At 54.1% G+C, this 27,041-nt stretch overlaps 1 long non-coding RNA gene across 3 annotated transcripts; it reads right to left on the bottom strand.

Moving 5' to 3' along the window:
• Window positions 1-1,151: 1,151 nt before the first annotated feature.
• Window positions 1,152-23,296, bottom strand: LOC144737743 (uncharacterized). Of its 3 annotated transcripts, none has more exons than XR_013589066.1 (4): window positions 23,187-23,296; window positions 22,722-22,791; window positions 13,347-13,397; window positions 1,152-3,499 (listed from the first exon to the last, which is right to left on the bottom strand). It is a non-coding gene; the product is annotated as an uncharacterized LOC144737743 (long non-coding RNA). The 3 variants fall into 3 exon arrangements; XR_013589067.1 differs by having other exon boundaries at window positions 1,152-3,496; XR_013589065.1 differs by lacking the exon at window positions 1,152-3,499 and adding an exon at window positions 3,560-3,982 and having other exon boundaries at window positions 23,187-23,295.
• Between the last annotated feature and the right edge of the window lie 3,745 nt (window positions 23,297-27,041).

Below are 27,041 nucleotides of genomic sequence, written 5' to 3'. Positions count from 1 at the left end.
TATACTGTATTACTATACACACTCTATATCTTCGACTATAATATTACCCTAAGTATTATTCTACCCACCCTACTGTATACCACACTGCTGTATATTCACTATACAATTACGATACTGTATATTACCTTATACATTGTATTAAACATTACAATTTTATACTATTTATACAATCTGCTATACACTATACCATTGACCGTCGCGTGAAAGGTACTAAGAGAAAGCAACAAAATATGTCAATGGGAGAGTGGTGGTAGGAGACTTGCAGCGGAGCAAAGAATCCATTCCCTGTGGAGAATACAAGATATATAGTCAATGCCAGTGAGTGGACTGTGGTCTGAAAGTCACCGTAAACGTGAACACAATCAGTTAAGATCCGAATACATTATGTTAATGAGCCCCCAGTCACCGGGCGTAGCTTCGCTCAAATAAGGATTGGCACTGGAAGATATCGGCAGCGGCCAAGAAGAGGTGACGTCACGCTCAAGAGCGCGTTGGTCGGGGGTGGGGTGAATACCTTGGTGACATGACGTCACTAGCGAGGCACACCTCCCCCTGGCGTTTGACGCCGATGAGGTGGGTGGGGAGGGGATGGTGGGGAGGGTGGGGCTGGGTGGGGAGGGGCTGGTCACCCCGTGGTGCCCTTATAAAACTCAACGTTTAACCTACTCACGCCGGCTTGTGCCCTCCCTCACAGTCGGGCATATTTGCGGAATACACCACGCCGCCGTTGACCCTGGTCATTGACCGAGCAACCCAATGTTCCTACCAGCTCCCTCTGCAGGAATGTGTTTCTGTTCATTTCCCATCACAACAACGGCAACAATGAAATAACCTAAGAGTTAAATATTACCGCTTGATGGAATAAATTATCCTTCACTTGCTCTAAGTGGAGAGGAATTTACTGTTGCGTTGCACAATTTGTTGAACAAATTGTGATAGCCTTGTGACCTTTACAACTGACACACCGCCCCAAACAAGATGTACATTTTGATCTTGTTCAAGGGTTATTAAAGGCCCGAACATTACAACTGTGTGCGGTTTTTTTTGTGCGTTGATATGCAAATTCCTTTGTCAAGGCGCCCTCCTCCTCTAACCCAGCAGCTTAAATATACGCTGCCAAGCTTGGTGGTGTTCATTTAGACGCTGTCTTTCCGACAGCCCTGTTCTTCACCTGAGGACGGCTGCTTGCGTTGTGGCCGAAACGTCGTGAGAATTGTATTTTATTGTGTTTTATTTTTAATATTTTATTTCCCTTCTACGTGACTTTACCGAAAAAACCAAGATGATGAATCCCTGCAGTCACGAAAGCTTTAAATCGAAATCTTTAGAAATAGTTTTAAACAATCCAGGACGGTTTGTTTTTATGGCAACATTCCAACTGATTGTATTTGTTTGGGATGTCCCCGCGGCAGTCGAGATTTATGGCAATTATCTGCAGGGATGGTGCGTTTCCGTTCCCAGCCGCGAGGGCATATCATTGTTACTGCGCTGTCCGTTAGCGTTGGTTCACGTTCGGAGCAATGAGGAAGCCTGCTTATCTTACTTATGTTGTTGAGTTGCGTCGGCAATAAACCCAAAGGGCAACCTTACCCGGTAAATACAGTAAACCACATAGTAAACCACTGTAGTCTTCGTTCCTGCAATCAAGGAATAACAAAGCAACACCAACTCTCTCCCGAAGCCCTCTTCTGGCTAACAGACCTCGACATTTTCATTTATCTCCTGAACATATTGCCAGAATTGGAGTAAATTGTAATATGGTGCCACCTAGTGGCGATACAGCTCAGGCGAGTCTTAAGTAAACATGCGGCAAAGCTTAGTTATAGATTCATGTTCATCATCATTATCAACCATAATTAAATCCAATGCTGGATGGAGGCCTCTCCAAGCTGTCATCAAATTTTCTTGCAATGCAACAATTCACGGAGCACCTGCATATGAGCTGATTTCAGAGCTCTCCATCTTTGATCTTTAAAGGTGCATTTGAAATTGTTTTTTATACTCCTACTGATGCTCCTGCTGTTGTGGAGTGACTAATGCAGCCAACTATGGCTACAGGGTTTGGTGGTACATGTTTTTTGTCGTTTGTTGTGAAATTTCGGTCACAGTTCCTATGATCACTGTTACATTTCTTATGGCTTTATTTTGGTGATTTCAAAAAGTTTTTTGGTTTAGCCATGTTTGTTTGTTGTAGTATGGAGTTAGAATGATGGCTTTAATCTAAATCGTCTTGTGGTTGTTGTTGTTTGACTTGCACCCCACTGGGATTTTGCACAGCGTTGGTGTACGGTGCTTTTTTCTGGAAGACTTTGCAGTTTTCCCTGGATTTTTCTGTTTGCGCATAGTCACTTTGAGATGTTTTCTTGTACATGTTTTTGTTTATTTGTCGCGGTTACACCCGATTCAAGAGCCGAATGGCTCACAGGGCTATACCAAATAAATGAAAATGAAACTGTTTAGACTATATGGGGGATCTTTGTGCTTGTGTTAGGTGCTCGCTAACAGCACTTGCCCCTACAGTCTGTCCAGGCTATACGGGATTTATTTGTCTTTGTGTGTTGGGAGCAAGTTTGAGTCCCGTGTAGTCGTGGGAGTTGAACGGGAGCCTGCTGCTACTGACATTCGTTGACTCAGGTTGGACAGACGCTGATAGACAGACACACAGAGACAGACAAGACAGGCGGACAGACACAGACAAGAGGAACACAGAGACAGAGATACAGAGACAACATAGACACAGAGGCAGAGAGAGACACACAGAGTCGAACAGAGACACAGACGGACAGAGAGATGTTGAATCGACCACACTGAACTCGCTCCATTGAAAGAGTTTCCTCGATCTTTGCCCATCCCCGGAAGTCGTCCTAGTTTCTATTTCATTGTGTGTGGTGTGTAGTGTAAGCAATGTGGGATATCGATGTACACGGACATGAACAAGATCAGCAGACAAGACGTATTTCATACTCTTTGGTTCTTTCGGTAAAAAGTCACGTAGGTAGAAAAAATAAAATAATAAATAAATCACGACGTTTCGATCGCAACACGAGCGGTCGTCCTCAGGCGAAAACATCCAGACATTGTCGCGGCAGAAGTCATGTGAGCTACGGCACGTGACAAAGATGAGGTGACCCCCCCCCTCCCCCCGTGGCTCGCCCCGCTCAGCTGAGCATTGTTTTAATGCGGTGGGCTCACGCGAAATAGATTTCTGCAGGACGAAGGTACTTTGAAAACCCACTGGCGATACTCTTTCATATAAGCGCACAACTTCATCTATCTGTGACGAACGCTGCACTTTCCGTCGTTTTCATGCAGGGGGCGCTGCAAACCTACGCACCCTCTGCATGAACAACGGAGGCGCAGGGACAGACGTTTGATCGCGTTGGAATTGATCTGCAGACGGCGGTCTTCTCGCACGGCCAGCTCTGTCACCTTTTCTCGATCCCGTGATCCCAACCAGGTGAAAGTCCGCATCGAACCGCACACCCAGCAAAGCCATCTACTTAACGACGAGAGAAAATTCACACGAAGTGTCGTTTTCAATTAAGTCTTCCAGATGTAAAATGATATCAGCTTTTAATTAAGAAATACAATTATCAAATTCTAAACATAATACAATTCAAAGTTGTTTCATTTTAAAACTTCAAAACGGAGCATCGGGTGCTTGCGTGGATGCGTCGTTCGTGTGCAATTTTTTTCATGACTTTCCTGGCCCAAGGCCGTAAATGGTTGTGAGGGGCACCGCAGGCGGTCCGGCTTGCTTCAACCCATGGTTGTCAACATCCAGACTTTAATCAGTAAGGAGCATTTCTCGTCCTAATTCGACAAAATCTACGTCAACAAGTAATACAAAATTATAATCCGTGTTGTAGAGAATGTATCTCCTCTACGTGTAACTTTTGAGTGGTATGCCTTGTAACTGATGAATGATCGGAGTGTGCTCCCTATTTCAAAGACAAGGAGTTGCTCCAGAGGGAGATGCTTCCTGAAAACACAAAAATACCCTTTGACCTGTATCACAAGAACGAGTCTCACCTGAGTTATCTGTACAGGTTACTTCCAAAACACACACTGTGTCCTAACATCACTTATTCAATGTTTGACCCTTATAGACAAAATGTTACATGTACGCACACCATCAGACAAGTATTCATTCAAAATTATTGACAGGCATGTTAACAAAATTGAATTACTGCACTGAAATATACTGCATCAGATTTTGATTTAAAGCTTTCGTGACTGCAGGGATTCATATTCTTGGTTCTTTCGGTAAAGTCACGTATAAGGGAAATAATAAAATAAATAAAATAATTATTATTTTAGTATTTCCCTTCTACGTGACTTTACCGAAAGAACCAAGAATATGCTGCATCAGGTTACATTGCATTAACAAGAAGCTAATAAAAAATACGCACCGTCTGCTTAACAGTGTATGTGTAGTGGTGGTATTGACGTGCGCCGACTGTGACAGTGATGGATCACGGGGCGGCGCGGGGTGCGGGGTTGGGCACGCGTTGTGGGCGTGGTGTGGACGCGCGCGCCGGGAGTGACAGATGACGGGGCGGCGCGGCGTGGGTGGTGAGGCACGATGAGATGTGGGAAAAGAGGATCGTAGCCAGCGCCCAGCGATTGGTCGAATAAGTGGGTGCTCGCAGCGACGTCCGCAGGTGGGGTATAAAGGGGGACGCGCGAGAGCACTCGGGGAGAGTTACCCAGTTGAAGACCCGAAGACGGAGCTGAAGACCTAGTGCCCCGAGACCCCTAGTCCCGCCGTCCTTGTGGGGACCGGGGCCCTGTGTGGCTCGGAGGCGAGGCTGTGGGACCCGGGGTCCGACGCCCCCGTGGGTCGGGCTGGGGACCCACAGTCGAGACGGATACCCCGGGCAGGGAGTGTCCCGAGTAGCTCAGTGGCGTTAGTCGCCGAGTAGCTAAGTGGATGTTGGTCATCCGAGTAGCTCAGTGGCGTTAGTCGCCGAGTAGCTAAGTGGGTGTTTGTCACCCGAGATACTAAGTGGATGTTGGTCATCCGAGTAGCTCAGTGGGCGTTAGTCGCCGAGTAGCTAAGTTGGTGTTTGTCACCCGAGATACTAAGTGGGTGTTTGTCACCCGAGATACTAAGTGGGTGTTTGTCACCCGAGATACAAAGTAGGTGTTAGTCACCTGTGAACGAGTTTGATAAAATAAAGAGTGTGTTACCCGTGAAGTCGTCTCCCGCCGAGTTACTACATTACAACTGGCGTCAGAAGTAAACCTGTCTTCAAAAAGTATGGACACGAGGAAGACTACCCGTACCCACGAGCGAGGTCGGGACGACGACGGCGTACCGGGGACACCAACCTCGGGAGGAAAGGACGAGGAGTTGCCGCCGATGCAGCACTTCGCGGTGATGGCCGACGCTCCGCTTGCCTCCGACACCAGCCTCCAAGACGCGCACTCCCGGTTGGCGGAGTTGCTACTCGCCGCCGCCGCTGTCTTGGCCGACATCTCCGTTCCGGCGAGCGGAAAAACGGCTGCGGGGTTGGTGGAGGAAGCGACGTTGGAGGAATCCCGCCAAAAGGCGCTTCGCGCCAAAAGTCTGGAAGTTGCCGCCGTTTTTGGGGGGCCGCCACCGATTGGCGGGAAAGACGGACGCCACGTGGCCGGACACCTCCGCTCAGCGCAGCCCACGTCATCAGCGCGCGCCGGAGCTCTCCATTTTGCGCCTGACAACCGAGCCGACATTTTACACAACTACAGCGGAGCGCGGGAAAATCTCTCCGACGTCGACGACGATCGGGTCCTCCAGCAAAGATTGCCCGCGCTGTCGGCGTTCAAGGCGGATGGGGGCGACTGGGGAGCCTTCCAACGAAGGTTCCTCGCTCATCAGGAGATGTCGGGGTGGTCCGACACCACTGCCCTGCGTGCGTTGCCAGCGATGCTTGACGACGACGCGCTTGCAGCCTTCACATCTGCTGCAAGGTCGTCCCGCTCTACGCTCCAGGCCGCACTACACCTGATGGCGAAGGTGTTCGGGCCGCCCTCCACGTGTCGCCACCAGTTCTACGATCGGCGGAAGGTGGCTGGAGAAACGACGCTCGCCTATCGCACGGCACTACTCGCCTTGGCGGACGCAGCTTTTCCCCGCATGGATAAGGAGGGGAAGGACGCCATGGTGACGGAGCAGCTGCTGGCGTTGGCCCACGAGTTGGGGGTCCCCATCAATGTGGCGGACGAGATGGATATCTGCTCCCTGGCGATCGCCACGAGCATTCACGCGTACGAGGTCCTCAAACGCAAGCCGGGGGTCGTCTGCAAATGGGCGGGGAACGCGGCACTGGCCGCCACGATCGCCGAACCTCAGCCAGCTGCGGATCAGGAGCAGGCCTTCGCTGCATCGCGTCCGGGGGAGTGGAGAACGGGAGGTCGTTCGCCCACACGTTCACCCCGCAAGCTGGAGCAACCAAAACCTACGACATCCGTCGTCTGCTACAACTGCGGCCTTCGGGGTCACGTCGCAGCCGGGTGCCGGGCCCCGCGTCAGCGCGCCACAGGACCACGTCGGGACGACGACCGGGGCCACAAGTCATCCCAACAAAACCCGGCAAGTCGCGGCACCTCACACGTTCGGTCCACAAACACGGCACATTCGGGTCGCCGCTTGGCGGTGGGGGGTTCGCGGCTGGGTGCCGGGGGTTCATTTCGGCGATGGGGGTCCGTACGCGGCCCGCAAGCAGTCGAGTGGTCCGAATTGGCCCACAGGATCGTGGCTGCGTCGGCCGGGTCGTCCGTGGTAACGGGGTTCATTGACGGGGTTGAGGTCCGGGTGCTTGTTGACACGGGTGCGTCGGCCACCATCATCTCGGACCTTATTTATAACATTCTTCCCGTCCAAAGTAGACCCCTTCTGCCAGTAGACGTGCCATTTTATGCGGCGAATGGGGGATCCCTGGGGATCATCGGCCAGATTCGGGCGACTATTTGCATTGGTGACATCAAATTGGCGGGCCCTATTTTTGTATCATCATCGCTGGCCGTTCCCTGTTTGCTAGGTACGGACTTTTTGTCCAAAATGCCCATCAAAATTCTTGTAGATCAGGCCTGCATAGAGCTTCCGTCAGGTCGGCGGGTTGCGTTCTTGACGGGCCCTACAAAAATGCGCACGGTTTGTGCGACGGTGCAGGCGCTGGCAACTCACACTGTACGGGTGCCCCCGGGATCGCAAATGTTAGTACCCCTTCGGTTCAGGAAGCCACTCGAGGTGGGTGCGGAGGCACAGGGGGTGCTGTTGGGGCCGTCTAACAGGGCCAGAAGGGGCCTCGACTTAGCGGTTGCTCAAACCATGGTGAGAGGGGACAGTGAGCCGTTCGTAATGGTCCTGAATACGGGGTCGCGGCCGGCCGTAATTGCGCAGGGAACGGTGCTGGCTCACGCCGCGCCGCTACCCGTTGAGGAACGGCTCGTGGCTCAAGCAGATTTCACTGTCAAGTCGCATCCTCCAAGTGATGAGGGGACTGAGTGGTTGGACTCGTTGTGTGCCGGTTCTGCTAACTTGTCCGAGGTGCAATTGGGAGCATTGAGGGGTTTGCTACTCGAGTTTGCTGATGTGTTCAGCAAACATAAGTACGATATCGGCTGCACTGACCTGTTGCGCCACCACATAGCTACAGGGGACGCGGCCCCTATTCGTCAGAATCCCTTCCGGCTCAGCCCAGCCGAGAAGGAACATGTGCAATCGGCGGTTAATGATATGTTGGCGGCCGATATCATTTCGCCCTCTTCTAGTCCGTGGGGTGCTCCTATTGTTCTAGTAAAGAAACAGGACGGGTCCTTGCGGTTTTGTGTCGATTTCCGCCGCTTAAACAAAATCTCGATGGCGGATGCGTATCCGCTCCCCAGGATGGATGAGTCGCTGGATGCCTTGGCGGGAGCACAGTTTTTTTCCACACTCGATCTGCTTTCTGGATTTTGGCAATTGCCACTCGATAACGAGTCTAAACCTAAAACTGCTTTCCGGACACCTGGTGACCTATTTGAATTCAACCGTTTGCCCATGGGCTTACATTCCGCTCCCGCCACGTTCCAGAGACTCATGGAATTGGTTTTGTCGGGCCTCCAATGGGATACCTGTTTGATTTATCTCGACGATATCATCGTCTTTAGTCGGACTTTCGAGGAGCACCTCCAGCGACTGAGAGCGGTGTTCCTCAGGATGCGTTCCGCTAAGCTTAAATTTAAACCGGCTAAATGTTTTCTGCTTCGGGAATCGGTCAGGTATTTGGGCCATATCGTGAGTCGTTCAGGGATCTCGACGGACCCTGCTAAGACGCATTGCGTCAGCTCATGGCCAACGCCAACCTCGGTCACGGAGGTTCGCAGTTTCATTGGTTTCGCCTCCTATTACCGTCGTTTTGTCAAGCAATTTGCCACCATAGCCAGGCCCCTGCACGCTTTGACGGCTAAGGGTGTGAGGTTTCACTGGGGGGCGGAAGAGGAGGCTGCGTTCTGCTCCCTTCGTGACGCCTTGGTGCAGGCTCCCCCCTTGTGTTACCCCGATTTCACACAACCGTTTTTGCTTGACACAGACGCCAGCAACACGGGTATCGGGGGGTTGCTCTCACAGGTGGTCGGGGGGGTTGAACGGGTGGTCGCCTACGGTAGTAGAGTTCTTTCCCCCGCCGAACAACGCTATTGCGTAACTCGTCGTGAATTGTTAGCGATTGTGTTTTTTACACAGCAATTCAGGCCGTATCTTTACGGCCGTCATTTTACGGTCCGTACGGACCATGCGGCTCTACAATACGCTATGCGCGTGGCACAGCCATCGGGCCAATTGTCCCGATGGTTGGAAGTCCTTCAGGACTACCAATTCACGACGATTTACCGCAAGGGATTGCGACACTCAAATGCGGACGCCTTGTCGCGGTTGCCTCCGTGCACGGACTGCACATGTTTGTTGGGATCGGCGCGGTGCAAACCCCCGGTCGCCGGCACCCCGGGAGTTGCGCTCGCCGCTTCTGACACCCCGGGAGAGGACGCCCCCACGGGGAGGGATTCGCTGTTGTCGTTGCCCCTCGTTGAGTGGGGCCGTCTCCAGATGTCCGACAGCTCCCTACTTACGCTACGTCGGAAAGTTGGCGCTCCCGAGCTAGGGGAGGCGCGGGTCGGTTCCTGGGTGTGCAGACAGGGCCTTTTGATGAAGTGGGACAACATGTCCCGGCGTCACGTGCTCGTTGTGCCTGTTGCTATGCGGGGTAGGGTTGTTCTGGCAGCTCATGAACGGCTCATGCATCTGGGTTTTCACAAAACGCTCGCCCTAATCCAGCGAGACTATTATTGGCCGGTGATGGGTAACGACGTGGCGAATATTCTTAAGGGATGCGTAGGGTGCGCCAAAAGGAAACCGCCACCATTGGCAGCTAATCCACCGCTGCAATCCATTCAGGTTTCGCGTATAAATGAATTGGTAGCGTTGGACATCTTGGGGCCCTTTCCGGCTACACCAAGGGGAAATAGGTTCCTGCTGGTTGGCGTGGAATACTTCACCCGATGGCCTATGGCATGGCCGCTCGCCAACCAGTCGGCTGCGGCGGTGGCGGACGCCTTTGTCCAGGGTTATGTTTTGGACAAGGGCGCCCCCGAACGCTTGCTGACGGATCAAGGAAAGAATTTTTCGAGCGTTTTGTTGCGCGAGGTGTGCGACCTGTTGGGTACAAAGAAAGTGCGTACTTCCCCCTACCACCCGCAGACTGACGGGATGGTTGAGCGTCTGAACAGGACGATTACGTCTATGTTGTGCCAACAGGTCTGCGACGATCAGGTTGATTGGGACTTACAGGTGCCGGGGGTACTCGCGGCCTATCGAATGGCCCCTCATGCGGCGACGGGGTTTTCCCCATTTTTTCTTATGTATGGGCGGGAGGCCGATCCGGCCATGGACGTCCAACTGGGGATTTCCCAGCCACGTGCAAAATCTAAATTGGCAGACCACATCAAATTTAATATCGCCAAATTGACTGAAGCGCGGGAGGCGGCGAGGTTGAATTCGCGGTCGCGGCAAATTGCGAACGAGAGATTGCATGAGCGGAGGGTGCATACGCATGATTGGAAACCGGCCGATAAGGCCTGGCTGCATTGTCCACATGCACCGTTGGCTACGTCCCCCAAGTTGTTGAGACCTTGGAGGGGACCGGTGGAAATTGTGCGGGTTGCACGACCCCAGAGTATACAGATTAAATGGGGGAAACGCCGTTGGTATGTGCACCCCTCCCGACTGAAGCCCTATGCGGCACCGTGTGACCCCGTTCTGTGCCGTGACGACCGGGCGTGTGATGTGACCGTCGACTCGGGGAGGGAGGTGTCGCAGGCTGATCCTCACGTGTCTCCACCTGACCCACCCCCAGGTGCCTCGGGCTTGACGGCTGCTGACCGTCGGGAGCCTGAACCCCGGGGCACGCACGGGTCCTCGATGCCTGGCCGATGTCTTCCTGAACCGCCGGCACCACCGGACGTTCAACCGCGTCTGGTGCCGTACGACGGACCGGCAAGGCGGACTCGGGCTAGGGCTCAACAATTTTCATGAAGACGTTTTTTTCTCTACACCGAGCTCGCCCGGTGTTCCCCTCTGCCGGGGTATTGTCCCGTTGTAGGGACGCTCGGAAAGAAGGGGACACCGCACGAGTCGAAAGAAAAAAAAAAAAATTTTGTCCATTTATTTTCCTTTCTGCATACACATTGCTATTGTCACTCGCCGGTTTGTATATATTGTTCTATTGTCGCGGTGGCATTGGTTGATGGTTGCGGATGGTAGTGTTCGCGTCGTGTTGTGTTGTTACGTTAGTTGTTGTTCTTATTGTTGTGTTGTGTTACGGGGCACACAGGGCGGTTTGTATATTTTTATAGCAGCCGGGTCGGCTGCGAGCTATGTGGTAGGGGGTGATGTAGTGGTGGTATTGACGTGCGCCGACTGTGACAGTGATGGATCACGGGGCGGCACGGGGTGCGGGGTTGGGCACGCGTTGTGGGCGTGGTGTGGACGCGCGCGCCGGGAGTGACAGATGACGGGGCGGCGCGGCGTGGGTGGTGAGGCACGATGAGATGTGGGAAAAGAGGATCGTAGCCAGCGCCCAGCGATTGGTCGAATAAGTGGGTGCTCGCAGCGACGTCCGCAGGTGGGGTATAAAGGGGGACGCGCGAGAGCACTCGGGGAGAGTTACCCAGTTGAAGACCCGAAGACGGAGCTGAAGACCTAGTGCCCCGAGACCCCTAGTCCCGCCGTCCTTGTGGGGACCGGGGCCCTGTGTGGCTCGGAGGCGAGGCTGTGGGACCCGGGGTCCGACGCCCCCGTGGGTCGGGCTGGGGACCCACAGTCGAGACGGATACCCCGGGCAGGGAGTGTCCCGAGTAGCTCAGTGGCGTTAGTCGCCGAGTAGCTAAGTGGATGTTGGTCATCCGAGTAGCTCAGTGGCGTTAGTCGCCGAGTAGCTAAGTGGGTGTTTGTCACCCGAGATACTAAGTGGATGTTGGTCATCCGAGTAGCTCAGTGGGCGTTAGTCGCCGAGTAGCTAAGTGGGTGTTTGTCACCCGAGATACTAAGTGGGTGTTTGTCACCCGAGATACTAAGTGGGTGTTTGTCACCCGAGATACAAAGTAGGTGTTAGTCACCTGTGAACGAGTTTGATAAAATAAAGAGTGTGTTACCCGTGAAGTCGTCTCCCGCCGAGTTACTACATTACATATGTACAACATACTATTGCGCCATTCAAAACGAGTCGGCCATTGCATGCTGGTATCTTGGTAAAAATGTAGCAAATTCCAAACATTACCTACAAACTCCACAACTGAGATGCCACATCAACCATCGCCCCCTACTGACAGGCTCTTGTCCACATGCAGGCCGGTGCAGGGCCACCACCTTGTGCCACACAGGGGCAGCTGCTACTTGGGGGTGCTGTTAGAGTGTTTGAAATGAGATACGATGCAAAACTCCGAGTTGCCGAGGTGATTAAGCAAGCACCATATAAATGCAATTCATAACATAGTGAATGCTTGGGAGCTTATTGGCTCCCACTCCTGGTTAGAGATCTACCCAAGCCAAAGGTCCACAAAGACTGGCCGCTCTTACCCTGCAGGTTGCACCTAGGAATTGAGTGTTCAACTTCACATTCTTGTCATTAAAGGCCTGTGACAAAGGTGCGTCTATTGGAGCGGCATCGTCTCTGGCTTATACATCTACCGGGTCTCCATTTGACTTTGTATTGTCTCGGAGGAAGTCCACCCACACCTCCACTTCCACAAACTGCTGGGAGTTGCCTCGCTCTGCCTCACAGTCAGAATTCTCCTCCTGCTTCACGTTGCCTCCATCGATGTGAAGGTCCGATTTTGGATTTGAATCATGTTCACATTTTACCATCACTTCTTCGCTCTTCACCATCACTTCTTCACATTTCACCTTCACCTCTTCATATTTCACCTCGATACCTTTAACAGTGTCCAAGCTGGTATTTTCTTCCGGTTCTTGTTTCATGAGGGATGGGCTCATTGCGGCACTTTGACTTTCACAAGCTGATTTCAGACTCCACTCCTGATGGATCTTCTGATGCTTGTGTGTTCTCTGGTGTGCTACAAAATCAGACGAATGTGCAAATGTCTTCTCACACACACTGCACTTGAAGGGTTTCTCTCCTGTGTGAGTTCTCTGGTGTGCTACAAAAGTAGATGACTGTGCAAACGCCGTCCCACACACACTGCACTTGAAGGGTTTCTCTCCCATGTGCGTTCTCTGGTGTTCTACAAGAGTAGATGAAAGTGCAAACGCCTTCCCACACACACTGCAATTGAAGGGTTTCTCTCCCGTGTGTGTTCTCTGGTGTTCTGCAAGAGTATATGAACGTGCAAACGCTATCCCACACACACTGCACTTGAAGGGTTTCTCTCCCGTGTGTGTTCTCTGGTGTATTACAAGAGAAGATGAATGTGCATACGTCTTCCCACACACACTGCACTTAAAGGGCTTCTCTCCTGTGTAAGGTCTCTGGTGTGCTACAAACTCAGATGAATGTGCAAATGTCTTCTCACACACACTGCACTTGAAGGGTTTCTCTCCCATGTGAATTCTCTGGTGTGCTACAAAAGTAGATGACTGTGCAAACGCCGTCCCACACACACTGCACTTGAAGGGTTTCTCTCCCGTGTGAGTTCTCTGGTGTTCTACAAGAGTAAATGAATGTGAAAACACCTTCCCACACACACTGCACTTAAAGGGTTTCTCTCCTGTGTGAGTTCTCTGGTGCCGTGTCAAATTGCCAATATAATCCGTGCTGTATGCACACCGGTCGCATTGATGCCTTTTTGCACCGAGCCGCGCCGAGTACCTTTGCTCCATGAGACAAATTCTGCAGAGGAAGCGACAGAGGAAGCAGCAGCTGGAGACAGAAAAAAAGAATATCCACACCATCTACACATCAGTATCGATGCACAGAGGAATGCATATATACACTGTAACACATGACTTACACGTCTACTTATTCAGATATAGTGAAAAAGTGTCCTAAATTCATCACACGGGCTGTTATGGCACACAATGAGAGGGCAAATGGTCATAAACATGCCTGGAAGCCCTCATATTTTCAAAATGAATGTTAACACAATTGCGGCTGTCTGGCTTGAAAAGGATATTTTATAAAAGCTAAATTCAGCTGACATAGAAAAGGGTGTTGAAAATAATACTATTTGTGTTATGCAGAAATGTTCAATTGCAACTTAGAGGTGTGAAGCCAGGCACAGATGTCCTTGAATGCTGGGATGAACAGTTTCGACTTCTGCTGCTGCACGTGTGCTGTGATAACTTCCTGACTCCATTCTTACAAAGAGTTCCAGAGGGAAAAAAAACTGTTTTGGAAAAACCTCCATGCTCAATAGAGTTAATAGACTTTACTGCAAATACAAACATGACACTGTCCACACTCAGAGGCGGAGCCAGGATTTTCGGGTGGGGGGGGGGGGCAACCCTTCCAGCAATGAAAAATGATAGGAGTTGTTAGTAAGTAAGGAGTTGTTATTAAGTAAGAACCTCGGCATCGCGCTCGCTGAAGGTGTTGATGCTTTCAGGGAAGTCGTGTACTGTATACGCCACTGCGCACAATTCTGCGAGTAGCTTGCAACTGCTTTGCCGTTACTTATTGCCAATTATGGACACGGACTGTTGTCCTCTCATAGAGTCCCTGGCACGTAATAACATGCCACTCGGTGGCGGTGGGGGTCGCAAAATGCTGATTTATCTATGTGTAGTATTGTGAATTACAGCGGGAGACCACTTGACGGGTAGCACACTTTATTAACTCTTCTCTTGGGCACAATGACACGTGTGGACAACTACAGCTCTTCCTTAGCCACAATAACACGTTTGGACACTACATCTCTTCCTTAGCCACAATAACACGTGTGGACACTACAGCTCACGCTACGCGTTCCACCCGGCTACACACACACGGGCTCTCCAGCCCCGTAGCTTCCAGGGGAACCTACAGACCCACCCCAGCTTGGGTATGGGTCACGATCACTGGGTCCCGTGGCCCGGTCCTCACACGGACGTCCGGCCCCGGGTCCCAAGGTCCCGCCTCTGAGCCACACAGGGTCCCGGCCCTTACAAGGACAGCGGGACTAGGGGTCTCAGGGCCCTACCTCTTCCTTCTCCGTCTTCTGTCTTCACTGGTCACCCACTCCCCGAGCACCCGCGCGCACCGCCTTATATAGCCCTCCGCTCCCGAGGAGACGGAGTCTATGGGGACCGCGATGTGAGCACCCACTAGTCGACCAATCACGACGCGCTGCCCTACGATCCATTTTCCCAGCGTGTGTTACCACCACACAACCACTCGCCCCGCGCTGCCACACGATCACTCCCTGTCAGCGCGCGTCACCGACACACAGCCAATCACCACGCGCTGCCACACGATCCTTACTGTCAGCGCGTATCACCACTACATCACCCCCTCCCACATAGCTCGCAGCCGGCCCGGCTGCCAAAAAAAAAAAAAAAAAAAAAAAAAAAAAAAACCCACTCACGAAGTGTGCCCCGTAACATTAACCACAATGCAACACAGCAACACAACACAACACCTGAACGTTAACTAGTAACAAGAACGAACTATGTACAAACCGACGAGTAACCGAATAAAAGTTATTTCGAAAAGACCGACGAGTCCAGTGTCTCCTCGACTCCCGATCCCCCTCCCGCTTGCTCCTCGAACGGAACGATAGAGCGGTCGAACGGACGGGGAATGCCGTAACGAGACGATCCGGGCGACTCGTCCCGCACCTCCACCTCATTTATTGGGTCAGGAAAAGTTGCGCGATCTAGCGCGAGTCCGCCTGGCCGGTCCGTCGTATGGGACAGGACGCTGTCGACCGTCCGGTGGCTCCGGCAGCCCAGGAAGGCACGGATCGGGCCTGGAAGAACCGTCCGTGCCGCGGGGATCCGGTCGCCGGTCGTCGGCAGCCGTCAGTTCCGAGACACCTGGGAGCGGATCAGGCGAAAACATGCGAGGATCAGGCGGAGACATTTCCCTCCCCGGGTCGTCGGTCACATCACATGCTCGGTCCTCCCGACACAAAGGAAGGCCATATGGTGGCGAGAACGGTTTCAGCCGGGAGGGGTGAACGTACCAACGCCGCTTTCCCCATTTTATCTGCACACACTGGGGGCGTGCAACCCGCACGACCTCCACGGGTCCCCGCCATGGCCTCAATAATTTAGGCGACGTAGCCAAAGGTGCATGAGGGCAATGCAGCCAGGCCCTATTGCCCGGTTTCCAATCGTGCACGGACACCCTCCGTGCACGGAAGCGCTCGTTGGCGATTTGGCGAGACCTCGAATTAAGCCGTGCGGCCTCCCGTGCCTCGGCCAGTTTTGCAATGTTAAATTTAATATGGTCGGCCAACTTGGCACGGAAAGTCCCAGCTGAGTCTCCATGGGCGGATCGGCCTCCCAACCGTACATCAGATAAAATGGGGAAAATCCCGTTGCTGCATGGGGGGCCATTCTGTACGCGGCGAGGACCCCCGGGACCTGCAAGTCCCAGTCAACCTGTGCCTCGCACACCTGCTGGCACAACATGGAAGTTAACGTTCTGTGGAGCCGCTCCACCATCCCGTCAGTCTGTGGGTGGTACGGGGAGGTACGCACCTTTTTTGTTCCCAACAGGTCGCACACCTCCTGCAGCAATTTGCTCGAAAAATTCTTTCCCTGGTCGGTCAGCAAGCGTTCGGGAGCCCCCTTGTCCAAGACGTAGCCTTGGACAAAGGCGTCTGCTACGGCCGCCGCCGACTGGTTGGCGAGTGGCCATGCCATAGGCCATCGGGTAAAGTATTCCACACCAACCAACAGGTACTTGTTACCCCTAGGCGTGACAGGAAAAGGCCCCAAAATATCCAGCGCAACGAGCTCGTTAGTGCGGAGACCTGAATGGACTGCAGCGGTGGATTCGGCGCAACGGGCGGTGGTTTCCGTTTGGCGCAATCCACACACCCCTTCAGTATATTGACCACATCGCTCCTCATCCCCGGCCAATAATAGTCACGCTGGAGCAGAGCGAGCGTTTTGTTTACACCCAAATGCAAGAGGCGCTCGTGTGCGGCCAGAACGACTTTGCCCCGCATAGCGGAAGGCACGACATCTCATTAGCAGGCCCTGCTTGAGCAGCCAGGAGCCAGCTTGCTTTCGACCCTCCTCGGGACCCCCCGCCCTGCGACGCAACGCGAGCAGGGAGCTGTCAGCCATCTGGAGTCGGCCCCACTCAACGAGAGACAGTGAGAGCAGCGAGTCCCCGCCCGCAGGGGTAGGCGGGAACGTCAACCATCGGCACATTCGCGGCCGCGACCAACTCACTCTCAGGTACAGCACCCGGCGGTTTACAGCGCGCCGACCCCATCAAGCACGCACATTCGGGACGAGGCGACAACCGCGACAGGGCATCTGCGTTGATGTGGCGCAACCCCTTACGGTAAGTGGTCGTAAATTGATAGTTCTGGAGGACTTCCAACCACCGTGACAATTGGCCTGAGGGTTGGGCGACCCTCAATGAATACTGAAGCGCCGCGTGGTCCGTCCGGACCGTAAAATGACGGCCATAGAGATAAGGTCTAAATTGCTGTACAAAAAAGACAATAGCCAGCAACTCGCGACGGATGACGCAGTAGCGCTGTTCCGCAGGCGACAAAACCCTGCTACCATAAGCGACCACCCGTTCAACTCCCCCAACGACCTGTGAAAGCACCCCCCCAATGCCCGTGTTACTAGCATCAGTATCCAGCAAGAAGGGACTCGTAAAGTCAGGGTAACGTAAGGGCGGGGCACCCACCAAGGCGTCCCGGAGAGAGCAGAACGTGGCCTCCTCCTCTGGCCCCCATCGAAACCTGACTCCTTTGGCTGTTAGAGCGTGCAAGGGTTTGGCAATGGTGGCGAAATGCTCAACGAATCGGCGGTAGTAGGAAGCAAAACCAATGAAGCTGCGGACCTCAGAAACCGACGTGGGCGTTGGCCATGAACTGACACAGTTCGTCTTCGCAGGATCGGTGGAGATCCCTGAAGAATCGACAATGTGGCCCAAGTACCTTACGGATTTCCGCAAAAGGTGGCATTTCGCCGGTTTAAACTTCAACTTAGCCGATCGCATCCGCAAGAACACCCCTCTCAATCGCTGGAGGTGTTCCTCAAAAGTTTTACTGAAACAATTACATCGTCGAGGTAAATTAAGCAAGTATCCCATTGCAGACCCGACAAAACCAATTCCATGAGGCGCTGAAACGTCGCGGGAGCGGAATGGAGCCCCATGGGCAAGCGGTTGAACTGGAACAGGCCCCCTGGGGTCCGGAATGCGGTCTTAGGTTTAGACTCATCGTCGAGTGGCAACTGCCAGAATCCCGACAGTAAGTCAAGCGTAGAAAAATACCGCGCCCCGGACAATGCGTCCAGGGACTCATCCATCCTAGGGAGCGGATATGCGTCAGCCACAGAGATTTTATTAAGGCGACGGAAATCTACACAAAAACGCAAGGAGCCGTCTTGCTTCTTAACCAGCACGATAGGTGCTCCCCACGGACTGGATGAGGGCGAAATGATGTCGGCCGTCAGCATGTCATTGACGGCCGATTGAACGTGTTCCTTCTCGGCAGGACTCAGCCGGAAGGGATTCTGCCAGACTGGTGCCGCGTCACCTGTGTCAATGTGGTGGCGTAACAGGTCCGTGCACCCAATATCATATTTGTGCTTGCTGAACACATCGGAGAATTTGATGAGCAGAGCACGCAGCGCACCAAATTGCACCCTTGACAAATCAGTGGAGTTCGCACACAGCGAATCGACCCATCCAAGGTCATCACCCAGTAGAATTTTCTGCGCCGGGACGGGATCAACATGTGCAATAAGGCGCTCTTCCGCAGGGACCCGTGACGCATGAGCAAGCACAGTGCCCTGCGGAATAACGGCCGGCCGCGAACCAGCGTTTAAAACCATAACGAACGGGTCCTCGTCAGCCCGAACCAACGTTTGAGCCACCGCCAAATCCAGACCGCCGACAGCTCTATTCTATGGACCCAAAAGCACGCCTTGTCCCGTAGTCTCTGCACCCAATGGCTTCCGCAACCGGAGGGGTATCAACATTTGCGAACCCGGGGGCACGTGCACCGTCTGTGTCGCTAGCGCTTGGATCGTTGCGCACGCCGTCCGTATTTCAGTAGGATTAGACAAAAATGAAATACGGCGACCCGATGGCAGCTCAATACAACGTTGATCCACGAGAATTTTAATGGGCATCTTAGCCAAAAAATCTGTGCCCAACAGACAAGGAACCGCTAGGGAAGAGGAGATGAAAACAGGTCCCGCCAATTTAATATCCCCTATGCAAATGGTCGCCCGAATTTGACCGATAATACCCAATGAGCCCCCATTTGCAGCGTAAAATGGCACGTCCACCGGAAGCAGAGGTAGACATTGGACGGGGAGAATGTTATAAATGAGGTCGGAAATTATAGTCGCCGACGCTCCTGTGTCCACCAACACCCTGACCTCGACCCCGTCTATGAATCCCGTAACGACCGAGGAACCCGCCGATGCAGCCACTATTCTGTGGCCCAACTCGGACCATTTAATGTCCCCCCGGCCCCGTACGAACCCCCCTCTCCGAACCGAATCCCCGATCCCCAATCGCATATCCTCCGCCGCAAAGCGACGGCCCATGTGTGTCGTGTATGTAGGCCGAGCATGTGAAGTGCCGCGACTTGCCGGGGGTAGTTGGGACGACTTGGGGCCTTGGTCGTCGTCCAGCCGAGATCCCGTGGCACGCTGACGTGGAGCGCGGCACCCGGACGCCACGTGGCCCCGAAGGCCGCAGTTGTAGCAAGTGATGAGAGACGTCGGAGGTCTCGGTTGCTCCAGCTTGCAGGCCGATCGCAGAGGCGAATGACCCCCCGACCTCCAATCCCCCGGTCGTGCTGCAGTGAACGCCTCCTCCCGTGGGTGAATGACCTGGGGCTCGGTGACCACCGTGGCCGGAGCTGAGACCCCGGCAGCAGTGCAGACGACCACCTGTTTCCGTTTCAGGACCTCGTGCCCCTGGATACTCGTTGCAACACGCAACGAACATATGTCGACTTCGTCGGCTGTGTTGATGGGGACCCCCAGGTCGTGCGCCAACTTCAGCAGCTGTTCCAAAACCATAGCGTCCTGCCCCTCCTCGTCCATACGAGGGAACGCGGCGTCCGCAAGGGCCAACAACGCCGTGCGGTAGGCGAGTGCGGTCTCCGTGTCCGCCTTCCGTCGTTCGTAAAATTGGTGGCGGCAGGCCGATGGTGGGCCGTACACCTTGGCCATGAGGCCCAGCGCAGCCTTGAGCGTGGAGCGGGCCGATCTCGGTGCGGACCCGAAGGCCACGAGCGCATCGTCGTCCAACATGGCAGGCAGAGCCCGCAGCGCCGTAGCGTCGTACCAGGCCGACATCTCTTGATGGGCGAGAAATCTTCGCTGGAATGCGCCCCAGTCACCCCCTTCCGCTTTGAAGGCTGTCAACGCGGGAAGACGCTGCTGGAAAATAATGTCGTCCTCCGCCTCGTGACTCTCCCGCGCCGCCCCGTCGACATGCAAAATGGCGGCCCCTGTGGCGGGTGGCTGATGGCGGCCCGTAGCGCGCGATGATGACGTGAGCGGCAGAGATTGGAGGACCCCCGCCACGTGTTGCCCGCAGTTCCCGCCAAAAGATGGCCGCTCAGCAGAAATGGCGGGAATTTCAAAGTCATTTTGGCGGGAATCAGCAATGCGAGCCCTTTCAAGGTCCGTCGGCGTTCTCGCTCCTCCAGCCATGGTGATCTCCGCTAGGATGGACGCCGCGGCGAGTAGTAGCTCTGCCAGGCGGGAGTGCGCGTCGCGGAGTCCTGCATCAGCCCCCAGCCGCTCGTTGGGCGCCCATGAGGGGTCCCCTGTGGCGCCGGCATGTCCTCCTCTTCTCCCCCTGATGCCTGCTGGCCCGAGTCGTCGTGGTTTTCCTCCCAGTCACGCTCGTGAGTCCGATGAGTCTTCCTGGTATCCATGGCAGGAAGACTGTTTCACTCCTGACGCCAGTTGTAGTATTGTAGATTACAGCGGGAGACCACTTGACCGGTAACACACTTTATTAACTCTTCTCTTGGGCACAATGACACGTGTGGACAACTACAGCTCTTCCTTAGCCACAATAACACGTGTGGACACTACAGCTCTTCCTTAGCCACAATAACACGTGTGGACACTACAGCTCACGCTACGCGTTCCACCCGGCTACACACACACGGGCTCTCCAGCCCCGTAGCTTCCAGGGGAACCTACAGACCCACCCCAGCTTGGGTATGGGTCACGACCACTGGGTCCCGTGGCCCGGTCCTCACACGGACGTCCGGCCCCGGGTCCCAAGGTCCCGCCTCTGAGCCACACAGGGTCCCGGCCCTTACAAGGACAGCGGGACTAGGGGTCTCAGGGCCCTACCTCTTCCTTCTCCGTCTTGTCTTCACTGGTCACCCACTCCCCGAGCGCCCGCGCGCACCGCCTTATATAGCCCTCCGCTCCCGAGGAGACGGAGTCTATGCGGACCGCGATGTGAGCACCCACTAGTCGACCAATCACGACGCGCTGCCCTACGATCCATTTTCCCAGCGTGTGTTACCACCACACAACCACTCGCCCCGCGCTGCCACACGATCACTCCCTGTCAGCGCGCGTCACCAACACACAGCCAATCACCACCACATAACCCATGACCCCGCGCTGCCCTATGATCCCTCACCGTCAGCGCGCGTCACCGACACACAGCCAATCAACACGCACTGCCACACGATCCCTACTGTCAGCGCGTATCACCACTACATATGTATATAAAAAAGGGAAATTTGTGAATGTCTGTTAGAAATGTTAAGCATACTTCCCAACATGCAACAAACTTGAAATTTGGCATGTGGGTAGCTTCCAGACTGTACACAACGCGAAAAGTATAAAAATAGACTTTTGTATTTTGGGGAGGGGGCAGGGGCGCAATATTGCATATATTTTGCATGCAAGTGAGCGGTGACATCACATCTGTGATCACATCTGTGATGTCACACCCGCATGCGGCAGCGTTACACAGTGTGCTTGCTGACGTCACCCCCCCCCCCCCCAAACACTCCGCGTAGGCCGTATTTTAATCCAAGACAAGAATCCAAGTCCCGGGCGAAACCGGGTAGTAAAGCTAGTCTATATATAAAAGGGAAATGTGTAGATATGTGTGTGTCTGTTCTAAATGTTAAGCATACTTCCCAACATGCAACACACTTGAAATTTGGCATGTGGGTAGGTTCCATACTGTACACAATGTAATAACTATACGAATAGACTTTTGTATTTTGGGAGGGGGGGAGAAATGACCATGGAGTGTGTGGCGTCAACCCGCAACACACCTGAGTTAAGCGCTCTGCAACGCTTACCCCTACCATATGGCTCTTCGTGCGCCATACTTCTAGGGAGATTTTAGGTGGCGCTTCGCTCCTGGCCGATGAAGCCATTGGCTTCTCGGAGTTTCAATACATATCCGTGTGAAGAACGGGTACAACTGCTATCTTAAGTATAAAGCAGAAATTACATCTGTTTGTTTGTGTGAAGCAGCAAAACCTCTCCCAACGCTGAGCTCTGGCGTCATGAAATTTGCACAGCTTATGTTGTCTGGAATTTCTATGTGAACGCGACTATTTTCAGCTTGCCACGTCATTCCCTTCCCGAGTTGCCAAAATCGACATTACGTAGAAGTGGGTTAAGGTTAAATTTCCTTCAGTGAAAAACATCCGATTTAGTTAAATTGATTTCTTTCAGCTTTTTTCTTTCTTACAAGAATAACATTTTCAGGGTTTTTCAGTGACATGGTTCACAGGTGGTGGTGAATCCAGGCCCACGCTTGGCCACCTTCACCTGCTCAGTATTAATGCTTCCTCAATCCACCAAGTAATTCATTGAGGATCAACCAACACAGCCGAGACTGCGTGCCTCTCTCTCTAGTGAGTGAACACCGCCACTCGTCCAGAGTGAACACCGCGACGCGTCCAGAGTGAACACCGCCACGCGTCCAGAGTGAACACCGCGACGCGTCCAGAGTGAACACCGCCACACGTCCAGAGTGAACACCGCCACGCGTCCAGAGTGAACACCGCCACGCGTCCAGTGTGAACACCGCCACGCTGTTGACGAGCCCCACCTTGTTGTTGTTGTTGTGGGCAGGTCGCTTCTGAAAACAAGAGCGGTACAGCAGCTCAAGCGTGCTTGGCCTGGTAAAAATAAAAACTGTGTTAATATTTAAAGTAAAACAAAGTTACAAAGTGGCGAGCTGGGTGAAGACAAATTCAACTTAAGTGAGAGAATTGAAGCAAACGCGATCAGCCGAGGGCAGGATGCAAGGCCCCGCGTTGTAAAGTTCCAACCTGGACATCGCTTCCATGCTCGCTGCTACTCAAATGACATCCCTACGAGAGAGAGAGAGAGCGAGGCTCTACCTCGGTAAACAACAACCACAACCACCACCACCACAACCACCACCACCACAACCACAACCACCACAACCACAACCACCACCACAACCACCACCACAATCACCACCACCACCACCACCACAATCACCACCACCACCACAACCGCCACCACAACCGCGATGAGAATTTCTCACCTCGGATTTCAGTGCACAGGCGAAGCGGCAACTTCCTGGTCCCTCGCGACGTCACGCGGCAGCAGGTGACATGACGTCACTTGCGGGGTACGATGACACTCCCCTCCCACAATGAGTGGCTCTCAACTCGCGACGGCTTTCACGAATATATTATGTTAATGAGCCGCCAGTTACCGGGCGTGGCTTTTCCCAAACAAGGATTGGCACTGGAACAGATATCGGCAGCGGCCGAGCGGAGGTGACGTCACGCTCAAGAGAGCGGTGGTCGGGGTAGGTGACATGACGCCACTAGCGAGGCACACCTCCCCCTGGCGTTTGACGCCGATGAGGTCACGCTGCGCGGTGACGTCAGAGTGCGGGGTCAGAGTTCAAGTTTGTTGACAGAAGGGGAGCGGCAGTGTCGACTCGGCCTCAAACGAGTACCCGGTGCGGTGTGTCAACATCGCCACTAGGGAGACAAAGGCGGCCGGGCGTGGTGCTGGCCACCCACCCCCTCGTGTGCCGTGACGACCTCCATTGTAGATGTTGTGGCTTGGCTCTCCAGCACACCGATGGCGACATTTCACGATGACATTTTCACGTCCATAAAAAGATAATCGCCATACCAACCTATGCCGTTATTTTTAGCAAAATTGGCCCAATTTTCCGAGCTTTATTTTTCAACGAAAGTGCATTCCTTGGTTGTGTTTAGCCTGAGTAGCCGATATATTACGTTAAAAAGTGGGGAAATTCATGCTTTCAATTTTCGAATACTGTGCTGATTTTAAGCCAAATAAGCCCAACTTTCACAGCTTTATTTTTGGACGAAAGTTAATTCCTCTATTGTATTTACTCTTAGTATGCATTAGATTAAAAGTGGAACATTTTATGATGAAATGTTCACGTCCCAATATAGAAAATCGGCATACTAAGGCCGTTTTGGCCAATGGCCAAATTTTGACAGCTTCATTTTTTAAGAAAAGTGCAATCCTCGGGTGTGCTTTGCCTTAGTATCCTATATATTGCATAAAAAAGTAGTAAAAAGACTCTGACATGGCTGTCTTTGATAATTGTTTTTTTACCCTTTTATCTGGCAACAAAACTGACACCTTTTTTTACAAGGAGTCATGTTTGCAGATGTAGTGGTGATACGCGCTGGGGTAAGGATCGTGTGCCAGCGCGTAGTGATTGGCTGTGTGTGTTGGTGACGCACGCTGACGGTGAAGGATCATGGGTCAGCGCGGGGTCATGGGTTATGAGGTGGTGATTGGCTGGGTATCGGTGACGCGCGCTGACAGCGAGGGGATCGTGTGGCAGCGCGTGGGGATTGGTCAACTAAGGGGGTGCTCATGTCGCGGTCCGCATACGCTCCGTCTCCCGGGAGCGGAGGCTATATAAGGCGGTGCGCACAGGCGCACGGGGAGTTGGTGACCAGTGAAGACAGAAGACGAAGGAGGAAGAGATAGGGCCCTGAGGCACCTAGTCCCGCTGTCCTTGTGGGGACCGGGGCCCTGTGTGGCTCAGAGGCGGGACCTTGGGACCCGGGGCCGAACGTCCCTGTGAGGGCCGGCCCGCGGGACCCAGAGGTCGGGACCCACGCCCAAGCTGGGGTGGGTCTGTAGGCTCCATGGACGCTACGGGGCTGGAGTGCGCGTGAGCGTGTACCGTGAGCGTGTAGCGTGAGCCGTAGTAACCACACGTGTCAAGTGGAATGTGCAGCGTGAGTTGTAGTGACCGCACTTGTCAAGTGGAGTGTGTAGTGTGAGAAATAGTGACCACACGTGTTATTGTGGAAAGACAAGTTTTAATAAGGTGTGCTACCCGTCAAGTGGTTTCCCGCCGTCATTCCGAATACTTCAACTGGCGTCAGAAGTGAAACAGTCTTCCAGGCATGGATACAAGGAAGACTCGTCGGACTCACGGGATTGACCGCGAGGATAACCTCGACGACTCGGGCCAGCTGGCATCAGGGGGAGAGGACGAAGAGATGCCGACGCCGCAGGACCCACCGGGGGCGCCCGACGAGCGGCTGGGGGCTGATGCCGGACTCCGCGAGGCGCACTCCCGTCTGGCAGAGCTGCTACTCGCTGCGGCGTCCATCCTGGCGGAGATCACCACGTCGGGAGGAGCGGGGACGTCGGCGGACATTCAACAGGCTCGCCTCGCAGATTCCCGCCAAAATGACTTGGCAGTTCCCGTCATTTCAACCACGCGGACATCTTTTGGCGGGAACGGCGAGCAACAGGTGGCGGGAGTTCTCCAAGCGCGCCCGCTTACGTCATCAGCGCGCGCTACGACTGCCATCAGCCACCCGCCATAGGGGCCGCCATCTTGCAGACCGACGGTGCGGCGGAGAGGAACCACGTGGCAGAGGACGACTTCATCTTCCAGCAGCGCCTTCCCACGTTGACAGCCTTCAAGGCGGAAGGCGGGGACTGGGGCGCATTCCAACGCAGGTTTCTGGCGCATCAAGAAATGTCGGCCTGGTCCGACGCTACGGCGCTGCAGGCACTGCCTGCCATGTTGGACGACGACGCGCTCGCGGCCTTCAGGTCCGCACAGAGGTCGGACCGCTCCACGCTTAAGGCTGCGTTGGGCCTCATGGCCAAGGTCTATGGACCTCCTTCGGCTTGTCGCCATCAGTTTTACGAGCGACGGAAGGCGGACACGGAGACCGCGCTCGCCTACCGTACGGCGTTGTTGGCTCTCGCCGACGCCGCGTTCCCTCGTATGGACGAGGAGGGCCAGGATGCGATGGTCTTGGAGCAACTGCTCAAGTTGGCGCAGGACCTGGGGGTCCCCATCAACACGGCCGACGAAGTCGACATATCTTCATTGCGGGTCGCAACAAGTATACAGGCGCACGAGGTCCTCAAGCGTAAACAGGGGGTCGTCTGCACTGCTGCCGTGGCCTCAGCTCCGGGCCCGGTGGTCACCGAGCCCCAAGTCGTCTGCCCACGGGAGGAGGCGTTCACCGCTGGATGACCGGGGGACTGGAGGTCGGGGGGTCGTTCGCCTCTGCGATCGGCCCGCAAGCTGGAGCAACCGAGACCTCCGACGTCCCTCATCACGTGTTACAACTGCGGCCTCCGGGGCCACGTGGCGTCCGGTTGCCGCGCTCCACGTCAGCGCGCCATGGGACCTCGGCTGGACGACGACAAAGGCCCCAAGTCATCCCTACTACCCCCGGCAAGTCGCGGCACTTCACATGCTCGGCCTACATGCACGACACACATGGGCCGTCGCTTTGCGGCGGTCGTTACGGGATTCATAGACGGGGTCGAGGTCAGGGTGTTAGTGGACACGGGGGCATCGGCGACTATAATTTCAGACCTCATTTACAACATTCTCCCCGTCCAATGTCGACCTCTGCTTCCGGTGGACGTGCCATTTTATGCGGCAAATGGGGGCTCTTTGGGCATTGTCGGGCAGATTCGGGCGTCCATTTGCATAGGGGATATTAAATTGTCGGGACCTGTTTTCGTCTCCTCTTCCTCAGCGGTTCCTTGTCTGTTGGGCACAGATTTTTTGGCTAAAATGCCCATTAAAATTCTCATCGATCAACGTTGCATTGAGCTACCATCGGGTCGCCGTATTTCTTTTTTGTCGAATCCTACGGAAATTCGGACGGCGTGCGCTACGATACAAGCGCTGGCGACACAGACCGTGCATGTGCCCCCGGGTTCGCAGAAGTTGATTCCCCTCCGGTTGAGGAAGCCATTGGATGGGGAGACCTCGGAACAGGGCGTGCTGTTGGGTCCATCAAATAGGGCTGTCGGAGGTCTGGATTTGTCGGTGGCTCACACGTTGGTTCGGGCTGACAAGGACCCGTTCGTTATGGTTCTAAACGCTGGTTCGCGGCCGGCCGTTATTCAG

Source organism: Lampetra planeri, chromosome 73, assembly GCF_965212315.1.
Source record: "Lampetra planeri chromosome 73, kcLamPlan1.2.h2, whole genome shotgun sequence".
NCBI classification, from domain to species: Eukaryota; Metazoa; Chordata; class Hyperoartia; order Petromyzontiformes; family Petromyzontidae; genus Lampetra; species Lampetra planeri.
This window is presented reverse-complemented; position numbering and strand designations above follow the sequence as displayed.